Here is a 9,997-nt window from a genome sequence, read left to right as displayed (position 1 = left end):
CCCATGTATCCTTGTCTTCTGTATCCAGGCCCTTTCCTCCTCCCCGGGTAATCGATGGCCAGCCAGCGTATAAGGCGAGACGCTTCCTGAGGGTTCGACCACGGGCCAGGGGTTTCCAGTACCTGGTTGACTGGGAGGGTTATGGCCCAGAGGAGAGGTGCTGGGTTCCTGCTAAAGACATCTTGGACCCGGCCCTCATCGCTGATTTCCACCGCCTATCCTGTCAGTAGGTGTCCACTGACGAAATATGCAAAATTCCAGAAAATAATTTAAAACATTTTTTTTTTTACTTAAACTGTATCACAATAGATTCGTAAACAAAATCACAGCAATAAGCTCACAAAATAACAAGTCAGTAAAAACATGAACACTGCACTCCAATCAAGAAGTGTAAAACTGCTTAAAGCTAGAAGTGAATAACTATGTTATGTTTATTCAGGTGCTGCTGCGCCATCCTCATCCACTGCTTCCTCGACCCGCTCCTGGAAGTCACAATAACACAAATTGGTCATTATTTTCCGTAAACAAATGATCAAAATACCGGTTTAACGTTGACTCCCTACTACATTCCTTTTGCACTAGCACAATCATTTACCTATACTGACCGACTGGATAAAGGTGAAGCAAAAAAAAAAAAAAAAGTGTTATTTTTTATCATACCTTTCTCTTCCTCTTGAGCCGAGCTGGTGCATGTTTGAGAGCGTCTGCTATTTTGTCATCTACCTCTTGGTAGGTAGCCTTGGGGTGTGCTTTCAGGGACGCTCCTATGTTGTGAAAAATAATTGAAATGGTACATTCCATGTCATATCATTACTTTTCCACCTATGCTGGCTGAGACAGAGGTTGGGTATTGTCCCTCTCATCCCTCATAGGCAGTTTTGGCCATGAGACCTCTCTCCTTCACCTTTCCGTTGTCCTCTCGCCGATCTTAACAAGTGGTAGGATTTCACATTTATTTTGTAACTGTCTTGTTACTGATTTAATTAATTTGAAATGTTAATAAATACACATTTGACTTACCATCACTTGACCAATAATAGTATCTAAACTTGTGCATTTACTTACTTGTGACAGCATCATAGATTGATAGCTAATTAAAGGCCCTCTTCCCCTTCCTGCCCTTCAAGGAGTAGCCTGTCCACAGCTCCTCTGTTCCAATTTTTCTCATCGTTCGTCTGATTCCTGAGCCCAGGTCCAGGCCACAGCAGAAGGTCAGGTATCGGATCTGATAAAAAAATATATATATATATTTTTAAATCCCACTCATTTGTGTGTTCCTCAGCTAAAACAGCTGGCCATAAAGTTCTGATTGATAGTAATGAGAAATAATTTTTGTAGTGTATCATGTAATCATGGGCTAAAACTTGTGTAAACAGGCAGAGGGCTGATCGTTTCTTCTTAAGGTAAGTTAAGTGTTAATTGGGAAATCAATCCAAACACTAAATAGACATATATGACAACTGCATTTCGTTGACATTAAGATATTTAGATTCAATAATATTGCAGGTTGCAATCTTCTCTCAAATCTGGACGCATTCAAGTGGCTCTTGATAAACAGCTAACTTATTTTTGGCAATTGCTGTTAAAATACTTGATGTAGATTTCCCATTTTTTACAAACAGATACATTTTAAATGGCCATCCTTACCATTTTCTTTCGATAGTGGGAGTCTTTAAGTGTTTCACAGATATCCTTCAGTTCCTCATTTGTTTCTGCAGGGTTTTGCAGCATTTCAAGTTGCCCCAAGTATTCCGACTCCTTTGGCTGCCGGGCCTCTATGGCCTCCATAACTTGGTTCAGAACAGTCTTGAACTCTGTACCGATCATCTCCAGTTTCACCATTATCCTCATCTCCACTGCTTGAAGATCTGCAAAATAATAAAAGACTCAGCAGGTTTGCTGCAAGCAGCGTGACGATAGAAGCCATGATTACCAGGCAGGACATGTATCAAGGCCATGTGAAGTACCTCGATCAAAATATCCACCCTTCATATATATTAGTAGTATTGATAACCATATAGCTGCTGACAGCCATACAATTTGGAATTTATGTTGATAATACAAGAGAAGCAACATTTTGTAACATATAGGCTAACATAATATACCTTTAATGTATCCAGCGGGCATCTCAGAAGCCACAAGCTCATCAAGCAGGGATGGCAGCTCTTGGTCTAAAATATAAGTAAAAAATCATGCTGTTAATTAAACTTTCTACATTTACGACTTCAAGATCAATATCTTGATGGCTAAAGAAACCTGATTCTGATGCTCTGTCTTGGCCAGCTTCTTCCTGGCTGCCACTTTGACTAACTGAGAAAACAGAAGGAAAAAAATTAAAACATACTTTGCATGCTTTTGAAACTGGCACAGAACCAAGAGTGAAGGGATCTCAGTCAGGAGCTCAGTGGGAAGGTTAATGAATCCCAACAAAAATAAATGCTAAGCATAATTTGTTGTTTTAAATAATGCTTTTAGTTTGATGGCAAATACATACATATATTTACAAACATGGCATCACACTTGTGTTTTACCCAAGAAGAATATGGTGATTTCACTACTGTTGTAAATACAAGTTTCACCCATACACAGCACTACAAGTATTTGGAAAGTTCTAACAGTATGCACAAAGTAGAAATAAGACTTGAAATAACCTAATATGCAGAAATGTGATGGTAATTGTATTCTATTGAGTGACTTTGAAAGGTTTGTAAAGCTATAATACTTCATACAATTCAATTGTTTACCCTAACAAACTACAACCAGACACTTACTGTCGCTCTGGCTTGAGGTGGCACATGGCCTCAAGTCCTCTGCAACTTCAGAGAATATCACAGATGTCAAACCGTTACCACATTTACAGTACACACTTAACATATTTCCCTGTTCATCCCATACAGTTGGTGGGAACAGAACTTTTAGAAAGTAGGCTTGTTTATCAGACTTGAAACATTATGTACCTTGTAGGGTCTTTTCAAAGACACTGGCTCTTGAAGTTGCTAATAAAATAAAGAATTGTTACACTTTGGTAATGTGACTAATAATCAAGTATGTCAAGATCAGATGGTTGTGGTAATTTCTTGTCATATCAACTGTCATTAGGTTATGATTTCATGCCGTCTCAATTTAAGACTAGTACTTGCATTAACTGTAAGCTTTTCTTCACCCACATACTTGAATGTGTGTCAAACTTCCCATCAACTTGCTGATAATACATTTAATGACCTAGTAGCCTAATGCAGGTTCTTACCACTGGGGGCTGGTGGAAGCTGGGGCACTGGAAGCTGGACTTGTCTGGGTTCATTTGTCTGTTTCTGGAGTGCTTCACTTCCATCATCATCATCTAATGATAAAAAAATTGAAATCTATTTAATCTACTTCCTGATGCATGTAATACAAACAATGGAATAAGAGTTGTTAAGAAATCCTCACCAGGTGGCTCCACATGGAATCTGATTGGTTTAGTCACCACCCTCTTCGCTGGTTCCTCGTCAGATTCAACATTGGAGGTGTCAACCCCCCGTTTGGCTCGTTGCTCTGCCACAGAGTAATTGTCTGTACGTGCAATAAACATAGTCATAAATACTTTCCTATTAACACTGGCAAAATAGGGTATTGAGTATTTGTAATTCACATAGTAATACTTTCAGCAAATACATATAGTACTTAAGAGGGGGAAGTTCCTGACTCTACTGACCAGGAGTGGGTTGCACCAGTTTGACGCAAATAAGGTGAAAGAGATAAGTTGGGCCTACCTACGCCCGACATAATGATTTAGAAAATTGAACAAGACGCGACATGACTAGTCATGAAACACTTACCTTGGAAACTAGTTATAGATTTATACTATACGTCTACTCCACATTACACATGCTTTTTACACCCTGGCGTAGCAAAAGCTATTACTTACAACCAGGTGGTGACACAGGTTTACGCCTGGCTTAGAACATATTCTACGTTGGAACTAGGAGTACGTATAGGAGTATGTTCAACTGATGCAACCTGCTCCAGAGCCACACAACCAAGCATACATTGCAATATAAACAGGAGTAGATGGATACAGTAAAATATTATTTTACCAGTGGATGAAAAGATGGAAATTCTGTACTTCTCCCATAATATTTTGTCAGGCTGGTCTCCTCTCTTAATCATTGTTGCGCTGGCATTTCTTGGCCAGTAGCAACACAGGACCTGCAAGATATGAGACACTGTTTAAAGTTAACTATTTATCCATCCCTTTGCCTGAAAAGGGTAAACCATTTAACTGATCAACTCACCCCATCTCTCTTCTCCACCCACTGCTCTGGTACAACTTCAACAGTGTTCTCTTTTACCAAATGTACAACATAATAACGCTGTGTGCCCTGTGCAGAAAAACAAAACACCAATTCCACACTGTTCAGTCTCTTGATTTACCAGCCAAGATAGTTTGCAAAACTAATACAGCTTTTGAACTTAGCTGTAGCTAAATGGGGCTTGCTACAGGCTGTGCAAGATGGTAAGCACAACACGAGTGCCATGGTCCTCCTCAAGTATAATAGCTTGCTTAACAAGACTGCTCTTTGCAATGAGATGCATTTGTGTGCTCCTCGTAGTGGTGCGGAAAGTCCAATACAGTCTTGAGTCACAAGGACTCAGCGTGTCAGATTCCAGATGCTGAAACACCCTGCAGAGTTAAGTATCAGTGCGTTCTTGCACTCTTTTACAAATTTGCACAAGTGGCCGCCTCCCTGAACGGACCATCTTCTTTAGTTGTTGCAAGTAGTTCTCAAACTTGAAAGCACTACAGTTGTCCAGGCAGCCATGTTCTTCAGCAGTGAGGTGTAGAAGGGAGTGAACATTATACACGAGAAATGTGTCTCCATACAAAACACTTCCCTGCTCCACAAAGAAGTTCAGTAAAGCATGAGCATAGGCACTGTGGATTGAAGAAAGTTGAGGAGAAACCAAAATGCACATGGCAACACTGAAGGCCATGAAGTGTGTGTACTGTTCTTTAGACAAGATTCTTCTCAGCACTACTTTCCCAGTATAGAGTAGAAACTGTCTGAATTCTGTGGCCTTCCAACGGTCAAGGTCATCCAATCCCCGTGGTTTGCGAGCAAAGCAGTCTGGAATTGAATCCTTTAGTCGGTTTAGTCGTTGACTTACCTCCTTGACTTGCACCAACGACAACCTGGCCCCAGTCTTTCCCCTAGTCGACATCATCAAGAGCTTCCGGGTTATTCCGAGGCAACAAAGGTGCATATAGTCAATTGGGAATGACTTCACCATAATCAATGGGGAGGATGCAAAAAGGAGAGGTTTTCCCTTTATGGTGATGTTCTGGCTGTACCAATTCCCTAAAGGATTTGTCAGTTCTGAGACACAGGGTTTTTTTTACCTGAGGGTACATCATCCTCCCATGTATTGTATAACAAAATGTCCTGGGAGTGTCATCTGATGAAGATCATCAAAGGTTAGTGCTGCATTTAGCTGTGGTTTTTGTGACATATATGCTTGCTTTGAAAATGGCTGTGTGATTATTTTTGGCAGGGTACTCTCCTGACATAATCTAATGTTTTGCTTTCGCAGTAAAGCCTTTTTGAAATCGGACAATGTGGTTAGATTAACGAGAGTCTTGTCTTTAAAATGGTGTAAAATAGTCATATGTTTGAGAAATTGAAGTTATAGCATTTTTGAGGTATTTGTATTTCGCACCACGCTCTACCATTGGATATTGGTGAGGCATTCCGCTAGCGGAATGTCTGTCCCTAACAGGTTATTAACAGTCTGAAAATGTTTAAAAAATGATATGACAATGGCTCTATACATACAGTACAAAATGAAATTGGACTGCCTTACTTGTCCATTTAAAATGAATAACCAGTTAGACAACACATAGGTTTCCCTTTTTTGAAGACATTTTCAATCTTCAGAACACTACGTAAAGAAACAGAAAGAACATTAATCTCTACTACGCAAGACGTTATCCATAATATCCATCTTGAATCAGAACTTAAATGAGGAAAGAGGTGACTACAGCTTCGCAGGCTATCGTGACACTGCAAGGCATTTGAATAATGTTGGTGTTATAGAACGGATAAATTGCACTTTTCATTATCTGGATTGTGCAAATTTTGTCAGCCCTTTAGTAAAAATGTATCAATCCATATACTGCATTATATATTTTTACGTGCATATGCTAGTAATAGACCAAGAACACTTGTTAATGTTGTACTGAAACTACCGAGGTTACCTAGCCAGCTACACGTTCAAAGTCAACAACGCAGCCACTGCTAGCTAGCCTACTCCACCAGCCAGCAGTACTGTATCATTTTAGTCAATAACATTTTTGCAACGTAAAGCTTAACTTCCTGAACATTCAAGACGCGTAGTCCACTTGTCACTCCAATCTCATTTGCATTAGCGTAGCCTCTTCTGTAGCTTGTCTACTATGTGTCCGCCTATCCCTGTTCTCTCTCCTCTGCACAGGCCATACAAACGCTCCACACCGCGTGGCCGCTGCCGCTCTAACCTGGTGGTCCCAGCGCGCACGACCCACGTGGAGTTCCAGGTCTCCGGCAGCCTCTGGAACTGCCGGTCTGCGGCCAACAAGGCTGAGTTCATCTCAGCCTATGCTACCCTCCAGTCCCTAGACTTCCTGGCGCTGACGGAAACATGGATCACCACAGATAACACTGCTACTCCTACTGCTCTCTCCTCGTCTGACTACGTGTTCTCGCATACCCCTAGAGCATCGAGCCAGCGGGGTGGTGGCACTGGAATCCTCATCTCTCCCAAGTGGACATTCTCTCTTTCTCCCCTGACCCATCTGTCTATCTCCTCATTTGAATTCCATGCTGTCACAGTTACCAGCCCTTTCAAGCTTAACATCCTTATCATTTATCGCCCTCCAGGTTCCCTTGGAGAGTTCATCAATGAGCTTGACGCCTTGATAAGTTCCTTTCCTGAGGATGGCTCACCTCTCACAGTTCTGGGTGACTTTAACCTCCCCACGTCTACCTTCGACTCATTCCTCTCTGCCTCCTTCTTTCCACTCCTCTCCTCTTTCGACCTCACCCTCTCACCTTCCCCCCCTACTCACAAGGCAGGCAATACGCTTGACCTCATCTTTACTAGATGCTGTTCTTCCACTAATCTCATTGCAACACCCCTCCAAGTCTCCGACCACTACCTTGTATCCTTTTCCCTCTCGCTCTCATCCAACACTTCTCACTCTCCCCCTACTCGGATGGTATTGCGCCGTCCCAACCTTCGCTCTCTCTCTCCCGCTACTCTCTCCTCTTCCATCCTATCATCTCTTCCCTCTGCTCAAACCTTCTCCAACCTATCTCCTGATTCTGCCTCCTCAACCCTCCTCTCCTCCCTCTCTGCATCCTTTGATTTCCTCTGTCCCCTATCCTCCAGGCCGGCTCGGTCCTCCCCTCCTGCTCCGTGGCTCGACGACTCACTGCGAGCTCACAGAACAGGGCTCCGGGCAGCCGAGCGGAAATGGAGGAAAACTCGCCTCCCCTGCGGACCTGGCATCCTTTCACTCCCTCCTCTCTACATTTTCCTCTTCTGTCTCTGCTGCTAAAGCCACTTTCTACCACTCTAAACTCCAAGCATCTGCCTCTAACCCTAGGAAGCTCTTTGCTACCTTCTCCTCCCCTCCTTAATCCTCCTCCCCCCCTCCTCCCTCTCTGCGGATGACTTCGTCAACCATTTTGAAAAGAAGGTTGACGACATCCGATCCTCGTTGCTAAGTCAAACGACACTGCTGGTCCTGCTCACACTGCCCTACCCTGTGCTTTGACCTCTTTCTCCCCTCTCTCTCCAGATGAACTCTCGCGTCTTGTGACGGCCGGCCGCCCAACAACCTGCCCACTTGACCCTATCCCCTCCTCTCTTCTCCAGACCATTTCCGGAGACCTTCTCCCCTACCTCACCTCGCTCATCAACGCATCCTTGACCGCTGGCTACGTCCCTTCCGTCTTCAAGAGAGCGAGAGTTGCACCCCTTCTGAAAAAACCTACACTCGATCCCTCCGATGTCAACAACTACAGGCCAGTATCCCTTCTTTCCTTTCTCTCCAAAACTCTTGAACGCGCCGTGCTTGGCCAGCTCTCTTGCTATCTCTCTCAGAATGACCTTCTTGATCCTAATCAGTCAGGTTTCAAGACTGGGCATTCAACTGAGACTGCTCTTCTCTGTGTCACGGAGGCTCTCCGCACTGCTAAAGCTAACTCTCTCTCCTCTGCTCTCATCCTTCTAGACCTATCTGCTGCCTTTGATACCGTGAACCATCAGATCCTCCTCTCCACCCTCTCCGAGCTGGGCATCTCCGGCACCGCGCACGCTTGGATTGCGTCCTACCTGACAGGTCGCTCCTACCAGGTGGCGTGGCGAGAATCTGTCTCCGCACCACGTGCTCTCACCACTGGTGTCCCCCAGGGCTCTGTTCTTGGCCCACTCCTATTCTCGCTATACACCAAGTCACTTGGCTCTGTCATATCCTCACATGGTCTCTCATATCATTGCTATGCAGACGACACACAATTAATCTTCTCCTTTCCCCCTTCTGACAACCAGGTGGCGAATCGCATCTCTGCATGTCTGGCAGACATATCAGTGTGGATGACGGATCACCACCTCAAGCTGAACCTCGGCAAGACGGAGCTGCTCTTCCTCCCGGGGAAGGACTGCCCGTTCCATGATCTCGCCATCACGGTTGACAACTCCCTTGTGTCCTCCTCCCAGAGTGCTAAGAGCCTTGGCGTGAACCTGGACAACACCCTGTCGTTCTCCACCAACATCAAGGCGGTGACCCGATCCTGTAGGTTCATGCTCTACAACATTCGCAGAGTACGACCCTGCCTCACACAGGAAGCGGCGCAGGTCCTAATCCAGGCACTTGTCATCTCCCGTCTGGATTACTGCAACTCGCTGTTGGCTGGGCTCCCTGCCTGTGCCATTAAACCCCTACAACTCATCCAGAACGCCGCAGCCCATCTGGTGTTCAACCTTCCCAAGTTCTCTCACGTCACCCCGCTCCTCCGCTCTCTCCACTGGCTTCCAGTCGAAGCTCGCATCCGCTACAAGACCATGGTGCTTGCCTACGGAGCTGTGAGGGGAACGGCACCTCCGTACCTTCAGGCTCTGATCAGGCCCTACACCCAAACAAGGGCACTCCGTTCATCCACCTCTGGCCTGCTCGCCTCCCTACCTCTGAGGAAGCACAGTTCCCGCTCAGCCCAGTCAAAACTGTTCGCTGCTCTGGCACCCCAATGGTGGAACAAGCTCCCTCACGACGCCAGGACAGCGGAGTCAATCACCACCTTCCGGAGACACCTGAAACCCCACCTCTTCAAGGAATACCTGGGATAGGATAAAGTAATCCTTCTAACCCCCCCTTAAAAAGATTTAGATGCACTATTGTAAAGTGGTTGTTCCACTGGATATTATAGGTGAATGCACCAATTTGTAAGTCGCTCTGGATAAGAGCGTCTGCTAAATGACTAAAATGTAAATGTAAAAATGTTTTTCATCAGGACCTAAGAACACGATTACTGAACCCTGTAACACAGGCTGTGGTTACACGCGGCACTATCCAAGTAATGTAGCTAGGCTAAACTATTCATTAGCCAACTGGCTAATTAGCTAACTGGCAAGTTTCCTCGCTAGTTAGATAGCCTGACGTCATTCAAAATGTCTTTATCTGGGGAGCTGGGAGTACACTAACTTACTTGGTTTAAATAGTACACACTGGATAACTTACTTTCGTAAAAACTTCCAAGAGGTGAACTGTGTTCGGTCAGTCGGAGTCGATGGCGTCTTCGCTGTTCAGCTGTGTTGTTTCACTTTTACCAATTAGTAACGTAGGTGTTTCTTTCTGGCTCCAGCCTCAGTATTGTTAGTTGCCACACCCGCTTTGATATTTGCAATGACGGATAATGGAGTCAAAAGGAATATTCAGGATGAACCGTCGTCAGGCCACCACTACTGCTAGCTGCTTTAT

At 44.5% G+C, this 9,997-nt stretch overlaps 1 long non-coding RNA gene across 1 annotated transcript; it reads right to left on the bottom strand.

Annotated features, from left to right (window-relative positions):
- Nucleotides 1-353: 353 nt before the first annotated feature.
- Nucleotides 354-9,975, bottom strand: LOC106599900 (uncharacterized). Its single transcript, XR_006769418.1, has 10 exons — nt 9,758-9,975; nt 4,275-4,361; nt 4,077-4,188; nt 3,430-3,552; nt 2,257-3,340; nt 2,106-2,171; nt 1,648-1,868; nt 1,066-1,225; nt 661-764; nt 354-482 (listed from the first exon to the last, which is right to left on the bottom strand). It is a non-coding gene; the product is annotated as an uncharacterized lncRNA (long non-coding RNA).
- Between the last annotated feature and the right edge of the window lie 22 nt (nt 9,976-9,997).

The sequence above is a fragment of the Salmo salar genome, chromosome ssa03 (genome assembly GCF_905237065.1).
Source record: "Salmo salar chromosome ssa03, Ssal_v3.1, whole genome shotgun sequence".
Classification (NCBI taxonomy): domain Eukaryota; kingdom Metazoa; phylum Chordata; class Actinopteri; order Salmoniformes; family Salmonidae; genus Salmo; species Salmo salar.
The sequence above is the reverse complement of the archived record's forward strand: the minus strand, read 5'-3'. Positions and strand labels throughout refer to the sequence as shown.